The 23,666-nt window shown below is 41.1% G+C and overlaps 1 protein-coding gene across 7 annotated transcripts in view; it reads right to left on the bottom strand.

The window, feature by feature from the left end:
* Positions 1 to 23,666, bottom strand: part of HIVEP2 (HIVEP zinc finger 2) — a 135,101-nt gene that overhangs the window by 95,518 nt on the left and 15,917 nt on the right. For all 7 annotated transcript variants that reach the window (XM_079330889.1, XM_079330887.1, XM_079330892.1 and 4 more), the window contains exon 2: positions 7,863 to 7,968. The gene's annotated coding sequence lies outside the window, so the exon portion shown is untranslated. The remainder of the gene's footprint in view (positions 1 to 7,862; positions 7,969 to 23,666) is intronic.

Below are 23,666 nucleotides of genomic sequence, written 5' to 3'. Positions count from 1 at the left end.
TTTTCACAGCCAGAACTAAAATTTCCATTCAGCTCTTTATTTCTGGTAGCCTAGATTGCTTGAACAACTGAAAGAGGGATCTAGAGGGAGCCCTTACCCCTGCCTGCATGGCAACAGCTCTTCCTCAGATACCTTCAGAGAGAAGCAGGCACATTTTTGACTGTCAGTCTTCAGATGCAGGATGAGCAATTTTCCTTGGAGACAATTCACACTGGCTTTAGTCTTCCAGACATGGTGCACAGAAAAGATCTGCCTCCAACCACCCATTCTGGTGCCTGCAACAGCCTCCATGTACGGCCCTACTGCTCCTCACCAGACCCCAAAACCTCCACAAAAAGAAGGTCACAACCTTAGCAACTACTATTTAAAATAGGCTGGACCATGGTATGAAAATTCATGAAATTCAAAATAAAATTCATCCACGTATTTTGTGTATTTTCTTCTCTTCATGTCAATCTGAATTCTCCTTCCTCTGGTACCTTCTCCCACTCTGTGTATTTTAATTTTCTTGCTTTGTTTTTTATTTTGTTTGGTTTTGTCTGCATTACATCTCAAAAACCGCTTTCCCCTCATAGGCACCAGAGGAACATCTCTTTTTGTTGCTGTGCTCTTCCCAGCCCTGTTTTTTCTCTGATCACCCTTCTGCATTTGCTCTGTTTCCTTTCCCTTCCCATCCTTGATTTCACTCCTCCTTTTCTTCTTTCTTTGATATTCCTCTGGGTGCTTTCTCTTCATCCTTCCTGCCAAGCTGAGGCACTCCCCTGGGAAGGTGCTGACAAAGAGCAGCTGGGCTGTTTGGAGGGTTATATCAGGTAAGGACACCTACAAAGGAATCCTTCAGCTCTCTTGCTACACTGTTGACTGGAGTGATTCCTCCTCTTCATTTAGGGTTGTATACACAGCAGGTCCTTTGTGAAAACTCAGGAAAATGAAGGAGTGGCAATTTGGGAAGCATATGCCAGTATTTAATGAGCTTCCTTGTTTTGGGGGGGCTGTGCAGATATCAGAAGCCACAACAACAACAACAGCAACATTGTGAGGATGTCAATTGCAGCATTACCAGGGGACTTGGTCTTACCAGTGCTGCTCTCTCTAAGAAAGAGAACATATAAAAATGACACCTTCTTACTTTGCAGCTCTACTGCCTGGAGGGTGAAATCCACCCCTTTGTGGAATGCCAAGACAGGATCACTTCAATGCTATTTATTCCCTTAGAAAAGATTTACCCACATTGCACTGGTCTCCTGAAGAGGGTGAAATTTCCTCCAAGCAAAATCTCAAACACAAGCTTCCCACTGCAACAGAAGCAAGGCTTGTTTTTAAGGAAAAATACATTCCTGCTGCTATTTATCAACAAACAAACAAAAGCCCCAAAACAAATTTTAAAAAAGGAAGAAAAGGATACAGATTAAAAGAGAGATTAATTTCATTCCTCCTCTCCTCTTGCAGAGTATATCTGCAGTTGGAAGTTGGTCAGCTGCTCTCCCCTTGCACAGCAACTCCCAACTGCAGAGCTAAACTCTCCCCCCAGTTAGATAGAGAAACCTTGCTGAAATCTCTAAGCTAGATCCACTGGTATGCTCTGGCTGCTTTGCCTGTTTTAGCAATACAGAGCAGCTGTAAATCCAGTTTAACTTGCCACTTCTGTCAGCTTTACCGTGCCAGATTAGCACTGCTGTTAGCCTCACAAATGCCAACATCTGGAGGTTCTCCTATTGCCCAGTCTGACTTTAAACCTTGCAAATCTGCTATTCATCCACCCATCAGCACAGCTGTCAGGATCAGGCTGAGGTAGGTTCTTCACTCTGAGCAAAATGTATTTATCACAATCCCCCATCCTACATTCCTGCAGTTAACTAAGCAGATCCATCAAAATTCACGTAATGATCAGCTCTCAGTAATTCCCTGGCCAATTGCCCAGTTGTTCTGGAGGGTGACTCCTGACCTCTCTGGGAGCAGGTGCCTTTCTAGTGCAGGTCTGTGAGTCCAAGTCAGCTGGGAAAACAAAATACACTGTTTCTTTGTACTTTTATATTTCTTTGGATGTCAGGAAACAGAACTAAGTCTTATTTCCTGCTCCTCAGCCAGGGGAGGTAGGGGAAACTGGAAGTAGATGTAGAGAAAGGCAGAAAAAGGGCAGATCAAAAGGATTAAGGAAAATAATAATAATTAAAAAAACACCAAACAAACAAAAACCAACCACCCATCCACTGCTTCATTCTGCTCTGTAAAGTAGTACACCTTGGAAACAATATGTCCCTCCACCCCCATCCCAAGTCTTTCTCTCTAGGGATATACAACTGTCTCAGGGATTAATATTATTTTCTTGCAACATTCAAGTGCTGCTGCACTTCCAGTCTTATAAAAAAACCCTCAGAAACCCCAGCCTCTTCATTTGCTTTTTGCCTGATAAAAATGTATGTAAAAAAGAATCAGAGAGAATTGGGGGAGGGGGGAAAGTGGTGTATTCATGTCAGCTTTGATTTTCTAAGAACAAAGGCTTTATTTTATATATAAATAAGTTGAGAGGAAAAAATTGGGTGCATTTTATTTTTGCCCAGCTCAACCCCTACCCCTCACTCTGAATGCATTAATACATCCACCTTCAGCACAGCCAAGCCCGTTGTGTTGCCATGGAACTGAAACCTGTGCAGTTTGGGTGGCAATGTACTTATGCTGTACTTATGCTTTGGAAGCATACTGTTCTTACACTTCCTATAACAGAAGCAAAATCACTGCATAGCATTAACTCCCTTAGTATTTAAGGCACTCAATGTCTCTCTTGCCTTCTCGTCTTCACACAGAGTTTGCTTTCTCTATCTTGCCACATGCAAATGAAACACATTAGACACAGCTCTTCTCATCTTCATGAACTCAAAAGCTCATGCTGAGCACATTAGAGAAGGTCCACAAGACCAGGGTCTTTCCCTCTTTAATAGGAGGCTGTTTTCAGGCCTGCAGCAGCTGAGATGAGGGCTGCAGAAAGCATAAGTGTATGAAATACATGTGGATACAGAAAAGTATTATCTTTCAAGGTGGCATTTTAAGCAGACTTTTGAAACCTAATAAACCTATGTATTGCTAATGCTCTTGATGCTCTTGAATATTCTTTTGTACCCATTTCTCTGGATAAACAAATTACACTATAAAGATCCTGCAGTAGGGACCAAATCTTTCAATACCTTTCTTTAATAACCTAAGCTGGTGGGATATCAGTGGTAAACACAGCTTTGGGCACTTCAGTGAGAGAAAAAACAAAGTCAGTAGAATCCTGTGTCATCCTAAAGATTCAGCCTACAGTGATTATCTTCAGCAGATCTGAGCCTTTTGCCAAAGCTTCTGAAAATGCCTGTACACGGATTGCAAATACAGAGATTTTTATGTTCAAAGCAAAAGCAAAGTACAAAAATATCCAAGTCCATTAGAAAAAATATTACCATAGTAAATAAATCAACAAACAAACAAATAGCCATTCATGTACGTAAACATTGGATCTGTACCTGCAGAAACAACTGGAAGCCAGTTCATGGTCTGAAGCCAGTTTGAAGCTTTTTTTGTCCCAAGTTAAATATTTGCATAGTATTAAGCTTAAAATTAAAGCATTTGCTTGAAGAAACTTGCTGACTTGTGTATATGGAAAAACAAGAGGGAATTTACTGTCCCTGCACACTGGGGCAGATTCTTGGGATGCCTTCTCCTTCCCATGAATTCCTGGACAGCAGAGAGACAGACAGACTACCGACCAGGGAATTCCCCTCTTGGTTTCCGGAGGATTTTGTGTGCAGGCTGGACAGAGAGGCAATAACCCAGGTAGTGACTTTATGAAGGCAGCATTTGTTGCTTTGGTGCCTGCCCCCCGACCACCTGGTAACACTCCTTCCTTTTAGCATTGTCCCAGCTCAGAAAAGCCCCATTCACCCAGCACCTCCACCCGTGCAGGCTGGACGGTCCCTGTGCTGCTCCTGCCCCCCCATTCCTGGTATGCCAGCCACAGGCAGGCTCTGGCCACTCACTGCCCCAGGGACACGGGCTGGGGGCTGCTCACAGAGGGGCTTTCTGAGGCAGGGCTGGCCACCCCACCTGCCAAAATAAGGCACAGAAGCTCTGCTGTCTCTGTGTGTCCGTCAGGCCAGAGCAAGGCAGCTGATCCTCTGTCCCTAGATGCTAATGGGTCACACTCCTGTGAGTGCCTGTGTTTTTGGGTTCCCTCTTGTGCCCTCTGCAGAGGGCAGAGCTGTGCTGGCAGCATAAGCTCCCTCTCCTCCCTCCATCCTCAGCATGAGTCTGATAGTTGCACGTCCCTATCGTTGTGTCCATTACCTCCAGTTCACATAAGGCTCCCACCATCAGCTTTCCAGTTACAGGAAAATGTATATTGAGCTGTGATGAAAGGCCAGTGCAATGTCAAGAGCATTAAAAGGACTCCAGGGACTGATTAGAGTCAAAAAGGAAAGGATTTATGATGGTTAATAAAGTTAAATCTGCCAAAGTTCTGCTTACTCTTTCCAACTGCAGGTAATCAGATCTTAAAGGAAAAATTATTAAGGTGTAAAATTATTAAGGGTATTACCATCCCATCTGAAAGAAAACCTATGTGTTGCTATGAAGCACCTGGCCAGGAGAGAGTCAGGCTCACTGTGGCACCCACACTGACACCAAGGAAGAGAGGAAAAGGAGATACATCAGCTGCCCTACCTTGGGTTAGCAGCAAGGACCTCAGTACCAATCATGTATGTCACCTGAACAGTCCCCAGTGGATCCTCCTGGCCCCTGCCACTCCAGTTGGCAGCTGGGACAGAGCTAGGACTTCCATTGACCATGGAGCACCAGGCTGTGCCTCTGGAACATGCATGGGCAGACAGGGAAGAAAAGCTTCCCTCCCTGCTGGCACTTCACATCCACAAGGGAAGAGGACAAAGCAAAGAAGGAAGCTCTTGCCTCTCCCTGTATGGTGCCACATATGCAACTTCTGCTGAAGAATGCAATCTACCTGGATACCACAGGACTGCTCTGAAACTTGATTTAAATGGTTTATAATCTAATGTGCCTGAAAGTTAACATAATTTCACAAGACACTGGAACTGTTTGCCCAGAGCAGCTGTGGGTGTCCCACCTCTGGAAGTGTTGCAGGCTGGATGGTGCTCTGAGCAACCTGGTCTAGTGGAATGTGTCCCTACCCACGGCAGGGGCATTGGAACTAGATGGTCTTTAAAAGTGCTTTCCAACTGAAGTCATTCTATGATTCTAAGAAGTTAATGGTTTTCCACATTGAAATAATAACACTGAGAGAAGGCAAAGCAAAGTGGAGTGCCCAAGTTTAAAAAACCAACTATTGGGAATTTTCTGTCCATATCTAAATTACATGCACTTTATTGGATCTCAAGTTTTCATTTTTCTACCGCTTAATAATCACAAATATGTTATATATACACTCTTTCCATTTTGTCATTCTTTCACTATATTACATCAAATTTAATTTCCTGTGGAAGTGTGTAATCTTTTCAGTTGTCACTGTCTCAGAAGCTTTTCTGTAATAAGCAGAGCCTCGTCCTCTGGCAGGTCGATCTTTTATGAGCTGTGCTCCTGTAGATTAGTTTCCTGAAATGTGTGCAATGCTGTATGAGAACTGGCAAAAGAAGAGAACCAAAATAACACTCAAAACATGAAAACCCTCACTTCCTTCTGATCCTGTGTTCATCGGTCAAAGGAAATTTCATTTTGATGTGTGTAGATGGCAAATCCGTGAAGGTTATTGCTGTGTACCAGAAGCCTCATGAGGTGTGAGACAGCCTCCCTTGCCCTACAGCTCATTAAAAGTTCAGCTGTGGATGGCTGCTGGCCCTTTGTGCTGGGGAACATGGAGATCTGTGAGCAGCCACCACTCTGACAGCTGCCTCTCCCCACCACCTGCCCTTGGCACTCCAAGAGGTCCCAGAAAAGCCACCCTCCACCTGAAAACTGAAAATGTCCACCAAGACCATTCATGCTTTTCATGATGATACCTGTGATGGCAGGAAAGCAGACCAGCTGATCTGCTGGGTCCTTTCCAGACCTCTGCCCCTGCAGGACATGAAACTCATCTTCTTCAAAGCAGTTTTCCACTACCAATGCTTTCACACACACCAAAACAACTTATTTACAAAAACACATGCCAACAAATAATTACGAATGTTTGAAAATTAATCAATTCACAAGAAACATGAGCAACAGAAATTCTTATTCCTGTATCCCTCCTGAACAGGTGCTTAGGTATGGACAACAGAAGAGACATCAGAACAAATACAAACAGTCTGCAAAGGGTGATGTGAATGGTGTTTGACCAGCAGAGACTAGTGAGGATGGCTACAAAGGCATGCTAGAAGTTCTGCCAGCAGAAGCAGGTTCAATGCTCTCTCACTTTAGTGGTAGGTGTCACCTCTGAGAGCTTCTCTTGGAACTGGCCAGCCAGATGTGGAAACCTTCACCAACCAACACACAAGCTACCCAAGTTGTGAACTGCTTTCCCAAAACACTGCATTGATACATGAAGAATGATCTTTCTCTTCCTGCTCCTTATAAGACTTCTGTCTTGCTTTCCCTCTCTTACATCACTGCTATAGCAGGGGTTCGTCCATATTTCTGACAGTGTCTTCAAAATTACATATAAAAATACAGTGCATTACAGCCAGATATATACTTTCAAAGGAAACAGTCATCTCTCCTTATCACATATAACAAGCATTTCACTAACTGATTTCTCATTATTTTGTCTATCCATTTCCTTGTAATTCTGTTTTACCTTTGTATTTTTAATACCTTATCTCTAAGAAATGGCTAAGCAGTAAAAAAAAATATCCAAGCAGGGAACATTACTTTAACAGAAGGTGCTAAATGCAGTGCCATTCCACTGCCATCATCATGCAGAAACTTTTTTCAGCCAGCTTTGGTGGAAGTTGCACTGGGCCCATAAGTCAGATAAAGATGTTCCATGCTAACAGCTCTGTGGTAGGCTCTGAACTGCTTTAGAACCTAAAACAACAATGTAATCACTCTCATAAAACCATTTTTCCATAGTCTTCCAGGAGCTGAGTGTGTGTTAAAAATTTCAAGCCAGAATTGTAGAAAAGAAAAATATGCCAGCTATCAGTGACCTTATATTTTTTGCCTTGTAGGCCATAAATTGAATATCTTCCGTTCACCAGATGTGGATCTCAGTCTCCATTTCCTTATATAGGGTGAGGAAAACAGGCTCAATTATGAATTTACTTCCTATTGAAATCCTGGCCAAAGATGGTGGGTGATGTAAAGATAAACATCAAGGGAGTAACTGCCATCATCTGGTTGAGTTTGGTAAAATGGAGTTAATTTGCACTTCTTTAGGGACTCACTGGAGTGTGAAATTAATCCAATTTAGACTGACCAGAAACTGAAAATGGAATGAAGAAAGAAAGCAATTAAATACCTTTCCTAAATGCAAAAAAAAAATACTGATGTAAGTGCAGCAATACAGTTAAAGTACAGAACAGTAAATACAGTTAAAGTACAGAACCCTCCATGCTACTGCTACCACTCCCTCCTTGAGACAGAAAATAATCATCTGTAGATCTACATATCATCACTGTACCAGTACAATCTTGTCCAAAGGAAACATTGGTAGCATGCTTCTACCAATATCTGGGAATAAATGCATGTTCAAGTTAAAGCAGTTCACTATTCTGCATACAGGCCAGGCCTAGCAGATAAACATCTGCTGGAACAGCTCCCTGTAACTGGTTGTACATGTGGCTTAACATTTAATTCAATGACTTTTAGCACCTTCTTGTTATTGTTTCTGTGTTGTTCCAACAAGCAACAGTTAATGTAAGATGCAGACATTCACATACCGTGTACTTGTGAATAACTGGTTCCCAGAGATGTGGCAGTGATAACATTGTCATCGTAGGAGTCAAAGTAGCTCAGGGCAGATCACATGTCAGAAGAGGGTCCCACCTGAAAGTATAACAAATCCAGATACTAAGCTCATTATATTCAGAGGTTTACAGCAAGCTCTGCCAATACATTTGTGCATTTCACACATTCATCCTGTGCTTTTCCAGGCTCGCAGAAAACATTTTGCCATTCACAATGGCAAGAAAAAGTGCCCTCATGTTGCCAAACTGTTTTGGCCCACTGCTCCAGACCATATTTCAGGCATTGAAAACTAGTTTTCAATATTAAAAGCAGAAGCTGTTACTTTCTGGTGGACAGATACAGAATTTCAGATTTCCCATTTGTCAGGTCCTTGAAAAGCATATAATTCCTTTCACCAGTACACCAGTGCATTCCAGTTTGGCCTTAGCTTTCCTTTTTCTTTTTTTTTTTCCCCCCCTAACATTGTAAATTGATGGTTTGGAAGAAGATGCAACGCCAAAGCTCTCTTGTAACCTATTTTCTTGAGATCAAGGGATCTTCCCACCGGTGACTACAATCATCTTATTTTACAATCATTTGATAATTTAAAATCACCTGATGGGTGATTTTAAATATTTTGGTAGGTAACCAATGCTGACATGGAAAATGAGCTTGTATTAGCAGTGCTATCTGCAATGACAAGACACACTGCAAAAACAAGCAAACAAACAATCCAATTTCTTAATCAAGCCTCCTCAAACAGAAGCTGATCTTCCTCCTACTCTACAAGCTGCATCTCATCCAAGAGTAAGCAGTTTTCAAGGAGAAAGTCTGGTAAATAATAAAGAATTTTCAAGAATTCAGATTGGTTCTCTGCAATGCTTCTTTGACTCTTCATGCCTCCAGAGTAGTTTGGCTCTTGCCCTTATTACACTTCAGTGAGCAGCCTCAACACCCCACAGTTCACTAGTACCACGTACACCTTCATTTGCTGCCACCTAAGCAAGTCAGTCTCCTATACTCTGCATTTGGTTTTCAATAACAAGTGTAAAACCATGTAAAGACAAAGCTACAAAGAACACAATACATGGGTCCAAAACAATAACAAAAAATCATTGGTGAAGGGTAGTACACTGCTCATGGGTATGATGCTACAATGTAATCCCTCAAGGTTGCCTGCTCTGAAGCAGCACAAAAGCAGAGTAGTGCACATATTTTTGGGCATGGGCACATTTAAATGCCAGATGCTGAGCCATGGCTTGGGACCCAGCAGCAGTGAGGAAAACAGCAGCAGCAACTGCTCAGAAGGCAGTGCTGGCTGGCAGATGCTGCGGAGATCTATCTGAGTGTCAGATAGAGCTGTTCTATGGAACTCCTGAAATTTTCTTTTCCAATAACTCTCCTTCACCTACAAAAGCAGAATTTCTCAAGCCACTGAAGCTTTCCCAGAGAAATACTCCGTGACATACCTCCCACAGAAGGACAAACACGGCCAGCTGCCTTCAACAGAAAAACACAGTAAGACATGCAGGACATTCTTCTTTTGCTCACAGATTTATTTGGAGTCATTTAATAATCTGTCCCTAATGACTGCACCTAATCATTTACCTTGCAAACCACCAGGACTTTTCAGGTGAATAATTTAAACATTTTTCTTTCTTTTTTCTTTGTGTCTGTTAACAGTAGTGTTAGAAAATGAATACTATCATGAATACTTTTATTTTAAAGTTCTAAATCGCCGTATGAATTGAAAAGAATGATCACCAGATAGCTACATCATGAACAGAAATATACAGCACACATGGAACCAAGTGCAGTCTATCATCTCAAGTGAATCAGTTCAAACCTAACTCAAGTTGGTAGCTTGGTCACAAGCTACCTCTGGCTTCCTGCTCTCCAGTGTCATGTAGGAAATCAGTTGGTAATTCTCCATTTGATTCCCTTCTGCCCAGATTTCTTCACTGAGTCTTTATCCTCTTCCTTGGCCAGGTCCAGATTTTCTAGGCCACCATGGAAGTTGTTGTGAAATGAAATGGAAATTACATGGGAAGCATTTAAATACATGGTTCTAGCAATTATGGAAATGGTTAGTGTTGACAGAAATCCATTGGGGACCCAGCACTTAAAACCTCAGTGGGAGAAAGACTGGGAACTAAACATACAAATCAATATAGTCTATACAGAAAGAGAAACTGGTAAGAAAATGAATACAGTTCTTGTCCAAACTGTTTATTTTCTATAGCTAGACAGTGATAATCTCTAGTGCTATCAATTAAAACCTTCATTTTCACAAGCAATGTTTTAAGTAAATGCAATATTAGTTTAAAAAATTAATGGAGGCTGAAATGAAAGTTTTGCTTCCAACTTAATTCCACACGTTTGCCATCACTTCTTAAGACCGAGTCTACGTCTTAAGACTATCCTAAAATTGCATTTATACAAACTAAACTACAGATATGTTACTCCCTCATCCCAAATTTCTCCTTTCTTACAACAAAGTACAGCACTGAAGAAGCAAATATGCAATTTTTTGTATTATAGATATTCATATCAATAATGCACACAGTGAAGTCAACAACAGAGCTACAGAGGCCTAACAACCACAGCTATTTAGAAAGTCCCTATAAAACCATTGTTGTGCTCCAGGACTCACCAGGGTTTTAGCAATTCTTTCTCCTCATGCTCATTTGAAGAAGACATCCTCATCTGAATGAGGACTTAGGAAATAGACAAAGCAGCTAAACCAACCAGCAGCTTAGATTGGTCATATACAAGCATTGAACTCTTTACCAAACCCAGGTCAGGAGGTATCAAGCCTCAAAAACTCTCCAGATAAATATCATAGAACATATTTCATTATTAATTTAATTAAAAACTATAGCTTCTAATTTAAAAAAATACACTTCTTAATAGCTTTCAGAAAAATAGAGTTAAAATTAAATTTTAAAATGTAATTAATGATCTAAAAAAAACTTTTCTGTCCTTTCCTCTCAATAAATCTAAAGCTCAAGTATTATTTTCCTGGCACTTGTCTTCTGTTTTACAACTTCAGCATGATTTCAGTGAAGTTGAGAAAGCTGATATTTTGTTCTTCCTGCCACCAGAAGCCGCATTACAGACACAACTGCACTTGTATGCTTTACTAGGCAACACAAAAAATGAATGGATGGATGGATGGATGGATGGATGGATGGATGGATGGATGGATGGATGGATGGATGGATGGATGGATGGAGTGACAGTAAGATATATCAGACATCCACGCAGACTGAAGCCCCTTCTCCATACAGAAGAGGCCCAGGGCTCGACAGTGACACAGGCTTTTCCCCAAACCATGTCTCCACACACACTGCAGCTGCACTCTGGGAGGAAAAACAGGAGCAGTAGTTTCTCAGTAACCCAGAATTACATGGCTGATAGCGACTATTCAGTTTGCCTTTGTACCATTGTAACTTTCTTCGATAACCTGCAGAGAAAGCCTCTAAAATTAAAACATACTTGTTACACTGTCCCTGGCACAATATATTCCACCAGCACTACTTAATTAATCAAGCACATTATTCTTTGTCACTTTGTCACTCTATGACTTGCTTTGACCTTCCTCTCTTTTCGACTAATCTTTTTTGCTTGTTTGTTTTTAAATTCTGCCCCTTACTTTCATGAATATTTGTGATCACAAAATATATTAAGAGTGACAGACAGTAAACATTACTGGAGGCTGTTGCACTTGGACTGTGACTTGGACTGTGATGTGAATGATCATCCAGAGGCGGGTATATCAGCTCAGAGTTAGAAGGTCACTCCAATGCCCATCGTTCCAAAGATCAACACTTTTGAAAAACAACCTCTAAAACCAAGATTTAACACCAGGAGAATTTCACAGTAATGCCTCTTTCTATTCCAGCCACAGTAATAAAACTGATTTCAGAGAAAAAAAGTCATTAAACAGAGAATGTTGACAAATGAGACAGAAGATGCTGGGGATATGAAAGCATGGGAAAAAACACCCCATTCCACCCCATAGCCCATTGGGATATAACATCCCAAGTACTGGTGAGAGACACACAGAAAAAGACAGACAGAGTCAGTCTAGAAAAGCACAAAGAGATTTGATCACTAATCACAGACAGAAGCCCATCTGAAAGTCACAACTGTCTCTGCAGGCCCTGAAAGACGGAATTAAATTGGCTTAGTACTATATTCAAAACCGAATTTAATTAGCTGACATTAAGCAGGATAAGTTTGTAGTACCATGTTGCTCTGACAAGCTGTCTCCAGAAGGGTAAGTGGAAGGTAAAATCTTATTTTTCAGGATGAGATTACGGCCATGCACTGAGACAGAAGGTAATGGCATGTCTGCTGAGGGCAGCTGAAACTTGGTGCTGGTCATTTCATCTCACACTATAAAAGGATGGTATGTGATAGACGAGCCAGAAGTGGGAGTTTCAGATTCTGCACATTTATTCATATGGCTGTGCAGCTTCATCCTCCTTCTGCTGTTGCCACTTACATGAAGAAGAGAACCTCAGTGTATAACCTCTGCCAGGAGCTTTTTCTCCAGTTTCTCTCAGTCAGAGCTACCCCCTGGATTGACTACAATACCCTAGGTGCAATTTTTTTTTGTTGTTGTTTATAAAAGACCATGTTGGTCCCTGGTTGGGAGAATGAGGTCTGTGCAGGGGGCAGTTTATGTGCTAACCAGGCAGGCTGACACATCTGTTGGCTGCTGCATATCTGTTCTGTGTTTTATGGGGTCACCCATAGCACTCCTGCTCTGCTCTACCAAGACTTCTCTACGTGTACTAGAAGCTGCACATCACAGTGCAGCCTGCAAGCAGTGGTGGTGTTTGACAGCAAATAAAAGTAAACACAAACTATGGCAAAAATCTAGCAGCACATAGTGATGAATGAAGAATCAATAGTAAAATGCATACTAAATCCAAATTGTTTCCCCAAGGAACACTTGGAGGAAATGGAACAACACATTTCAAAGGAGAAGTCCCATGAATATGGGATGTAACAAGCCTTGCCTTCTCATGCCTACTTGTATTGATAAATTTAGTCCTGGAAAAAGGCATCTCACTGTCACTGCTAGAAATTCCACTTATTTTCAAAGCAAGCACATGTATCCCAGGGTGTGACCAGGAAAGCTATTGCTCATATCACTTATACTAATATCTCAGCTCTGTCACAGCAGAACCAAGCCAGATTTTCCAAGCAAGCTCCATCCATCCCATTAGCACGTCATTAAGGAGGTGTTCTTCCATTCCCTGACAAAACTGCACAGCAATATGAGATCTTAATTCAGGCTGGCAGTGCCCTTCTTCCTCCTGCAACTCCTCTCACCAGGACTGCATTTAGGCTGTGTGACCTTGTGTGGCAGCTCACAGATTTTAAGTGCAAGCACAACACACTGCATGCCCTTCTCTGGCACCACATTAATCACCCTACTTTAATGACTTCTACTGATAAACCTCCCTGTGTAGCAGCCATCCTCCCCAGCGGCTGCACCCACAGCAATAAATTAAACATGTCCTTTCCCAAACCCTGCCACCGTGTCATCCACCAGTACAGAAAGAGCCACTGAGAGTTGCAGCTGGCAGTCAGAGATGAAAGCCCCAGTTTTACTAGTTAAGAGACCCCACTTTTATTAGCCATTTGACAGGTGACCCTGAATTTCTCTACATCTTTTTCGTACAGAAGAATCCCATTTCTTTTCAGCTACAATGAGAACCGCAGATACAAGGTACCACTTATTACTGGGAAGTTATCTACACCACTTATTACTCTACATAACTACAGATCAGAACTCTCTTCAACTAAACAAACATAGCTACAAAGAACATATGATTTTGTAGTATTATTTCTTAATTATTTCATTCTCTTCCAGGAAACTCAAGTCCACAGCTGAGATGAATAAAGACACAAGATCTTTATGATAAGAAAAGCAAAACAATGGCCTGACATGACCTAACGAAAGCACAGGATACTACTCCCCCAGGGTAGAAATCTCCTTATTCCAAAACTTCCTTTCAAGTGTTTTGAATATGTTACTAAACAAAGAAAACAAGACATTCACTTTTGCAAGGCAGTAACATTTTTTTTTTTAAAGCGGCATCTGACATCATTTAATAAATAATCCACAAAATCAATGTGCTTTATGTCAGAAAGGACCTTTAAACTTAAAAATAAAACAAGTTTAGGTCTGAATTGCAACATAAAGATACATGTAATAAACTAAATATGTCAAAAGCTTCAGTGGAAAAAGGGTTGCTGAAGGTTTAACATGGTTTAACACAGTGCACAAAAGCACACAGATTGACCTCTGTGATGCTAAGTGATGTATGGTGCTGGGAGTGCCACCAAATCACAGCACTTGACAAACAGACTGAGTTCTTAGCTGCCAGTGATTTCTTACCTGACCATGGAGGGCATCTCACAATGTCTCCATCTTTGATCCCTGTGATAACATTTCTTTCCTCTCCTCATCTGTCAGATATTTGTGCTTCATAGAAGTCTTCAGATATTACCACACAGAAAATAGTTCATGGCGATTAAAAAAATCACTTACATCATACAATTCTAACATTTTACCATTTTCACAAAGTTTCCTATCCGGAAAGTATTCTCAAAGGAATTAATTTGACCTTCCTCCCAAGATCTCTTGTAAACATGTTTCCTACATAAAAAAAAATCCTGCAATCACAAACTGTGTGTAAGATGTCATGCCTGTGTCTGTCCTTCTTCTCTTAGTAATTTCTCTAAAGACATTCAATGAAGGGCTAGCAGTCTCAAAATTACTCAGTTGCCACAAGTTCCTTCCAATTCCAATTTATGCTTAGACAGGAGAGAGATGGCCAGCATTCATGTTAAAGGAAAAATGCTCCATGTTGAGTCAGAGAATGCAGAATTTGCAGATCAAACAGATGTACTGAGATGCAAAATGGTGTCAAAAGCTGAAGTTCACCACTAGAGGTGCACCCATATGGCTAAACAGAAGTGGGAAAGGAAGCAATTTCACACACTGGAGTACACTGGCCCAGCTACCCAAACATTGTGAAATGGACAGTTTGTATCTGTGGTCTGTATCTCACAGGGAAAAACCTACAAAGCTCCCATCCCTGTGTGTCTCCCATGGAGTTTTCTAGTGAGGACACAGTGCAGCATTTGAAAAAAATCCTGAAGCCCTCAGTGAGAAGACACTGCTTTAAAATGGTGAGAGAAAAGCTTGGGAGCTGTTGCAGAAGAAAATACACATACACACACCCCTGAGCACTCATTACAGTTGCAAAGACAAAATTCCAGACCCAAAATAATACAATATTGTCTCTCCTGTTCTGTCCTAACTGGCTGTTTCAGCAAAATGTAACAACAAAACCAAAATAAACACCACTCATGAACTTCATGGCTATCCTCTCAAAAAGCAAGGGCTACCAATAATTACATCCATGCTACTACCATTGCAACACAGGAAAGTAGGACCAGCAGCAGGTGAATTACAAAATTATAACCAGCAGCACTGAAATTATAATCTTATTTTGCTGTAAAAATTTAAAAAAAAAATTTAAAAAGCTGTAATTTATTACATGCATTTGTGTCATGAATTATATCAAAGCACATCTTGATACTTCAAATATACTGTGCAATGAAAAATATGATGGGACAATTTTTGAAGTAGTTTATTACTCATTTCCATACTTAATAGGAAAACAAATATTACACAGATTCGTTAATTTTATGCTACCAAAAGCATCATATTCTGAAAGCAGTCCTTTTTTTTCCACTACCAGTTTGTAACATCCTCCTTCCATCATGGCAGTTTAGTAACTCAGAGTTTAATTTGTGAGGGAAAAGATTTGAGTAGCTACAAGAATGTGCAACTACAAGTAATGGCTTGTAGTTGAAAGACAGATGACAGCAGGATGGAGCACATAACCAGAATATTTTAGAAGTCTAAACTTTTTCTTCTTATTGATATAATATGGACAACAGATGGGTTTTTAAATGCAGCTCTCGATACAACTTTGCATGTGAGAAGGAAAATAATTTGGAGTTCACGGGAACAGGAGCAGATTGTTCTGTGAATCCAGTTGGTGTCATTCTACACCCTTAAATTCTCCTGCAAAACACTGTAAGCAGAACAGCAGGAGTCCCAAAATTCCCCATGCTGGCTCCAGCTCAATAAGCCATTCCTATTCACAAAGTATATAACCATATACTTAACTTCAGGAGAAGGACTTCAGGAGAAGACCCAGTGATTTCACTACAACTTGGGAATCTGCCTGAAATTAAAGTTTCTCTTAGGGGCTTTGCTAATGAAGCATCAGATTCATCTGGCAGATATTTGTGCTGCATTTCTCTCATGCCTCGGCTGCTGACTGCACCTTACTTAGGATAATTTTCCTCATAAGTAAAGGAGATAGAACTGGACTCCAAAGCCACATGTAGCCTGACTTTTGCAATGACTTCTATGTTTAACACCATAAATACCATGAGCAGAGGCACTCATAGTAAATAGCACAACTATCAGTTGCTCTGAGAACGGTCACTTAAAAACAGACACAAACAAAAAAATAATTAAGGTCCAAACTTCACAGTCAGTTTTAGCACAAAACCCCTATTGGCTCTCTATGGATCAATGTCACAATACAGCATCTGTCTACAGGACATGTCTGTAAGACAAGGAAGTGGAACTGACATGAAGAGAGCACTGCACAACAGTGATGTTGCTGTTCCTCATTCATATTTATGAACATAACTCACATGAAAATCAGTGTAAGGTGGTGTGAATCTTGCCCCAAACTCATGAACTGTGCAGCAGAACCAGGAACTGAGGCTGTGGGTACTGAGTCCCCGCCCAGCCTGCAATTCACCAGACTGTACTTCCTTGGGTAGAGAATTACAGTAAACACATCAAGTCAGTTGTGTGCTGCTGAGCTTGTGTGATCACACATCACAGACAGTAAAGCATGCCACTACCATAAACTCAAAGTCTACTCCATGCACATGATGTTGTCATTTCTAGTTTTGATGCAAAGCATTCCAATTCCGAGTGCAAACACATGCATTTAAAGCAGTTTTTCAGATGGAATAAAATATACATTGAAGCAGTGAGTGTTATTCTAGTTTTAAGAGTTTCTTTGCAAAATGGTAATAAAAAAACCTGTCATTACCATTTTGAATCAACAAGAATGACACGTCAGCAAAAACAAAAAAATTTCTTTCTCACTAGTGCAACCAGGCACCTCACTGCATGCAGTATGTCAGGAAAATGGACCTGTTGCAGGGGTTATTGACTGGCACAAGCACAACAGAAAGGATTTTAATCTACAATCACTGCACTGTGGAAAGCAACTCCACAAGGAAGCATGCTCCATGCAGATAAACCAAATTTTTCATGATGCACTCAAAAAACCAACTCCATTCACAAAGTAAACCTTGTGACAAACATCTCCAAAGTTTGGGAAGGTTCAAACCCAGGGCCTGCCAAGGTAAAGAAAGACAGAACACGTATTTTTGCAGGGTGAAATCTGTTCTCTACAACAGAGAAGGGTTTTGTATTGGTGCTTCCAAAGAAACATGCACCATGGCAACACCACTATGGTGCTGAACTTGCCTTGGTGAGACTGATGGTGCAATCAACACAACCCCACAGCCAGCACTGTCTACAGCTGAACAAAAGCTTTTGCTTCTCATCCCCACAAACAGTGGAACCATCATGACTTGTGATCTGCCTCTCCCAAAGCAGTGGCAGGTTCACAAGGGACTGGCTGAGAGGCAGCAGGACTGCAACAAGCACAATCACCAGGCAAACACTCTCAAATCCATTCCTGTGACAAGGAGCTAAGACCTCACACCACTCAGGTTACACATTATACAAATTTCAGTATTACCTAGGGTCCAATTTTACACACACAGCAGCTCTGGAGAGGTTGTGTTGCAGCAACACAACATGGAAAAAGGGTGGCCTTTGCATGGCTCCAGACATCATACCAAGGCTCACAGTACAACCAGAGTTAAGAGAAAAGAAGGCTGCAATAATAAGACGATTTGTTTAATATTCTCCCATCTTAATCTATTCTTTATTTGTATCAGTCTTACTGTAAATTAGTTTGATTTTTTTTTTTTTTAAATGCTTCAATCTGCTAAGAAAAGTCTTCTTGCAGATGGACTGGTAATTAAATACAAATAGAATGCTTAATATGAAAAATGTAATGCAGAGCATATTTTTTTCCTTTACTTATTTCATCTTAATTTGCACCTGGTCATTTTCATGCTGAGCATCTCATTTGGTTAAATAATTAATGCAAATTAAATGTCACCTTTTTTTTTTTAACAGGCAAAAATGGTGAAACTGAGTTGGTAATTGTTTCAAGTTCTGCCACAATACGGAAACAACTTGATAACCTGACAACACTTAAGGGTTTGAATGAACAAGATACACAAAAGCAAGGAAAATAAAACTGTGTACAGCAACTTGCAGGGCAAGAAATCCCTATGTTCAGAGCCTCAAGACCTGGAGTAGTAACCTCTGAAGATCTATTCAAAGACCCCAGGATGTGAGAGTTTACTCCTAAGCAAGACACTGCCTGCTCATGCACAGATGCACCCCCTCTTTGTGCATCAGTGCCACTCACAACAATTAACTTCCTTCCATCCAGCAGCCACACGCTTACCCCACTCTGCTCACTCACAGATTTCAACAGGAATTTCACCAGAATCCAGGCCAGCCCCCACCTCCCACAGCACATGGTGACCAACCCTCGCTCCTCACAGGCACCGATCCCAGCCATGCTCACCCGCCGTGGCACCATCCTGTGCTGCACAGCCCAGCTCACCCACCAGCAGCCCCCAGACCACCCCTGGATGCCCCCCAGCAAAAGCCAGCAGGAAAAAGCTCTCACCTGACAAGATAAGGCAGCAGGGAGCCGCAACAACTCCCTCTGCAGCCAAGCTCAACTCTACCGAAACGCGGTGGAAACTCCCATGGGTCCCGTGATGCTCCCTCAGACCCTCTTGGCTTTACAAGTCATGGCTTTTAACAAAGCCACAAGGACATCTCATCCAAAAGAGTAAGGGAAACTCAAGTAAAGTACACTCAAGCAAAAGACACTCAAATCCTCCTAAGCAGCCACAACAGGAAAGTGCACCAACAAAAATGTCAACAATTTTATATGCAGTCTCTACGCAATGTTCATCTGCATCACGTAAATCATGGAGTTGCAGAAAGCATATAACCATTAGTCAGATAAAGCCCACTACAGAGTCAAAAGTAATAAATACTGGAGCTGATAGAAAGAGAAAGCATTTGATGAACTCTAATTTTGGTTTTCATCATGCAGGCTCAGGAAAATATCTTTCTCCACCTACAAGGTCTTGGTGTCCTCATGTGCCACTATTTAGAGTCCCAGCTCTAAGCTTCTGCTGCTGCAACAGACTATACAAAACTAAGTCCATTCAATACAATAAATGAAAATTCTCCACAAGGCTGAAATTTATTTTCCTTTTTCATAATAAAGCAAGTTTCTTCTGAAGGATGTTGCACTGACAGTCCAAGAGGAATCCTGCATTTGTTTGGAAAATAAAGACATACCAAGAAAAACATGGTCTACTTCCATATAGTGCCTTTTTGACATCCCTTGGCCATGACCTGGATGGCCTCCTGTGCGAGAAAACACTCATTTCCATCTGTGCTTGTTCATCCCCTTGTCTCTGTGCTGAGGTTATCAGCACTGGTGCTGGCTACAGCAGCTCACAGAGGCTGCTTGTCACTGTAACATCTCAGCTGTCACCTGCACCAAGGCACCATCAGCCACCGTGTTCATTCACACACATGGCAGTGCAGGAAACCATTAATATCAGCACTCATTTTTGGCCATCTGCTGTTAATAACAATAAAGTTTAAAAGTACAGGAGTTTATAACCCTATGCCACATTTTATAGCTGTTTCACTTACAGAAAAGGCAAAGGAAAAATACATAATTATTTGGTCAAACGGGACAGTTTGAAGGGGAATTCAGGAGCACTAAACCATTCCTTTCCAAAATATTCATTATTCCTACTCTTTACCTGAAGATCTGTTATTCTTGCATCTTTATTTCCTGACATTACTATTTAATATTTGTATACATGCCAGTAAAGCAAAAAGTCATCCCAGGCTTAACAACTCAGTATGACTTTGAAGATCAAGCCTAAGTAACAGCTGAGAAAATTGTCAAGGAAATATTATAAAAGGAAAAATTAACTTTAAATCAATTGCTTTTATTCTAATGCATTCATACAATCACTTACCTCTCCTTTCCATAAACTGGTTGTAAAATCACTTGAGACAGAGGATTGGTGTGTTGCTCACATGCCTAATGATACTATAAGGGCATATTAAAAAAAGGAAGGAAAAAGATTTATATAACACTTTACAGGGGCAATCACAGCTCATCAAGTTATTTTCTTTTACATGTGAAATCAGACCCATTTAAGGGAATTTTCCCATTTATTATCCCAGAGGAAAAAGAAGGCAGGGGGTTGGGTTGGAGTGGAGGGAATTTGGCATGCACACATACAAAACCCTCCAAGAACTGCTCATGCCTGAGCAAACTCACTCTTCTGTCTGTTAAACATTCCCATCCCAAGACTTTGTTTCAAGACACATCCTCCTAATAACACCTGGATCCTGTCTGTACAGCTGGGAGTACCAACACACAGCATTTCATCTCAAAACCCAGTCATATCCTATTCTGCAGAAGGTTGAGTGCCATTATTTCTTTGCCTATCCTGCTTCTTCCTGCTAGCAAGCATCTCACCAGGCATGATTCATGTTACATAACTCCAGCTTGTTAAAAACAACAGCTATGCAGCTAGGTAGTACGAAAGATTAATGAGGTAAATCCAGAAGTTGCTTATTACAGAACCCAGACAAAAGCTGCTCCTTAAATAATATGCCTATGCAACTTTAAACAAATGAATAAGCCACTGCACCAGCACTGTTTACATTCAAAGTTAATTAAATCTTTCAAATTCAGGATACTGTACTCTAAACTACTCAGTGTCCCTTCTCACACCACTATATCCAAACTCCCTAGTGCAGATGTGTTTTATTTTTTAAAAGTGACCCTCTCCACCCCCCCAGTCATTACAGAATAACAGCTGAATACTGAATCAGTCAATTTCACTCACAAAAACACTGCACTGCTTTAATGTTCTGGATGACTATGCTGAGATAGAATCCTCCTCCCTGAGTTAGCAGCAAAATGCTCGTGTTTTGCAAATAACTGTTTTTACTCATATCCCTGTTTTGGTTATGAAGTGTAAAAGCAGCAGCCAGAGAGGGTGAAACAGGCTTCCTGTCAGGGCTCTGCAAGAGCTTCATGCAGCAAGGCAAAGAAATCTGTTCAGGCCCTGTATATCCAGCATTATTCAGCACTATTGGGACCATATTCCAGGGTCCCTCATTTCCCACCTGACAGTGTCCTCTACATAAAAGTAGTGATGTGGTCTCACCAAGGCAAATCATCACCTGACCATCCTGGTCTTTGCAGCTCAGATGTGTCCAGTGACATGCTCCATGGAGCAAGTCATTGCCACATAACTGTATTCTCTTCTCAGTTACTTCTCCAGGATGGAAAAACAAAAGGTGAAAAAATTTAAAATTTAAAAAAAAAAAAAAAAAAAAAAGAAAAAAGAAAAACATAAAGCTCATATTTCTGGCATCACCCCCCAGCAGTGCAATAGGAGGCGACTGGCTGCCCAAGGGAGGAGGCAGCAGCAGTGGGGGCCTGTGTGAGCACCAGCTGCCTGCCAAGCCCAGACCTGAAACTAGGTCTCAGCCCATTCTACTGCAGAGGAAGGGAGGAAAAAAAAAAAAAAGAAAAAAAAAAAAAGAGAAAAAAAAGATAAAAAAAAGGCAGCAGCACTTTCTCAGAGCAGGAAGAAGGGGAGGCCACGAGCGTTTCCTGTTGTGCAGCTGAAACAAGCAAAGACGTCATTTCACTTACGCTCCCTCAGGGTGTCAGCAGATTGAGGGCCAAAGTTCAGTCATTTCCAATGCACCACAAGGAGGGAGGTTTTGGAGGAGAAACCAGCAGTGCCTTTATTGCTAACAGCGTTCTTTGCACTTGCATAGCAAAACAGCCAAGCAGTCAGCTGCAAAGTATCGAATGTGACTAGAAACAATATTTGCTCAGGAGCCGTGCTGCTCTTGTTTTACTTGTGCAGCTTGTGTAAGAATATTACTGCAATATAGAGGTGGAATGAAATATTACTACAATATCAAAATGCACTCAGCTTTTTTTCTGCAGCTCATACTTCTGCAAGCATCTGGAAATCAAGCCTTACGTTGCTTTGGATGCCATGAAGTAAAACATGTTTTGTAAATGCATCAGAGGCACAATAAAGCTCCAGGATAAAGCTCCAGGGTAAAGCTCCAGGACTCCCTTATCAGATATGGCTGACAACCTGGCAGAGTGAATACAGAGGCTTCTTTTCAAATTTGCCTCTGTCTTTCTGAAGCAGGTAAGGTCCCAGTTTAAGGAAAATGCTGAGGATGCAGGAGCTGGGTAGTGGCATGTGGATGCCCAACATTTGGTAACTGTTTGTCACCCAGACTTGTCCATCTAAATGTAAGAAAATCAGTATAGTTGTCAAGCATCCTACCCACCATTACTACCTTCTCAAGCTAAACATTAGAAAGACTTTTTAAATGGAAAGCATTGACAAGAATCCAAATGAGATCCTTGTCAGAATTTCAGGAGGTTTCAGAGTCTCCACCCACCACTGGAAGCTTTAAAGTGCATTCTGAGCAACCAGCTGTAGGAAATGCTTTGGTTACAGCTGATCCTCTCCTGGGCAGAGGGATGCACATGAGACACATTCTAGACCCATTTTTGATAGTCTCAGAACAACATGTTAAAACACACTGATAAATACAGTCATTCCACAATAAGCATGTCCCAGAATACATCAAATGTCACAGACTGGGTAGCAGTGCCTCACTTGATAGAAGTTGTTTTTCAAATAGAGGTACTTAATAAACCTCAGTTACAAGGTTACAAGGAGTTTGGAAAATACTCTTCTGAATTTTCTTCTCATACCACCATGACTAGCTGAAGAGAGTATTTTTGCCTTATTTCTGCAATAACCACCCTGTGGTCACACTAGGAACTGAAGTCAGTTTTCAGCAAAACAGAGTTGAAACTAGGGAATCACCAGACTGTATCTTGGATATATTTCATGGGACATAAACAGTGTCACCAGCTAACCAAAACCGCTCATTTTACTAAAATAAGATCAGATATAATAGTCTAATTATTTAGAAACTAAACATTTTGGATATACTTTCAAACAAAATTATTCTACAAGGATACAAGCTGGTTTGGTTGTTTACTACCCTGTCCTTTAGAGGTAAATTTTTCAAAGGTAACTTATCTCTTGAGCTTCATTGCCAAGTAGTATGAAAAAACCTCCACTGCTTCTTGTTCTGACATTACCTTGAAAACCTAATCCTGAAGGTTGTCAACCTGGCACTAATAATCAGGACTCCTTTCAATATAAAAAAAGAGAGCAGACAAATTAGTCTGCAGTGTTGACAACGATTTGCAGCAAAGACAATTTGGATTAGCTCAGAGCAAAGTGACCAGAATCTCACCCTTAAAACTGTGGTTGCTGGAACAGAATCCAGCCCATATTGTACAAAGCAGTGGGTGTAAGTAGTGACATTGTCCTGAGGGAAGGAAAAAAGGGGATGGAACCTTCAAAAGTACTGTAAGAAAGCTTCCACTGTGCACAGCATCCTAAACAACACC

The sequence above is a fragment of the Erithacus rubecula genome (genome assembly GCF_903797595.1).
Source record: "Erithacus rubecula genome assembly, chromosome: 2".
NCBI classification, from domain to species: Eukaryota; Metazoa; Chordata; class Aves; order Passeriformes; family Muscicapidae; genus Erithacus; species Erithacus rubecula.
The sequence above is the reverse complement of the archived record's forward strand: the minus strand, read 5'-3'. Positions and strand labels throughout refer to the sequence as shown.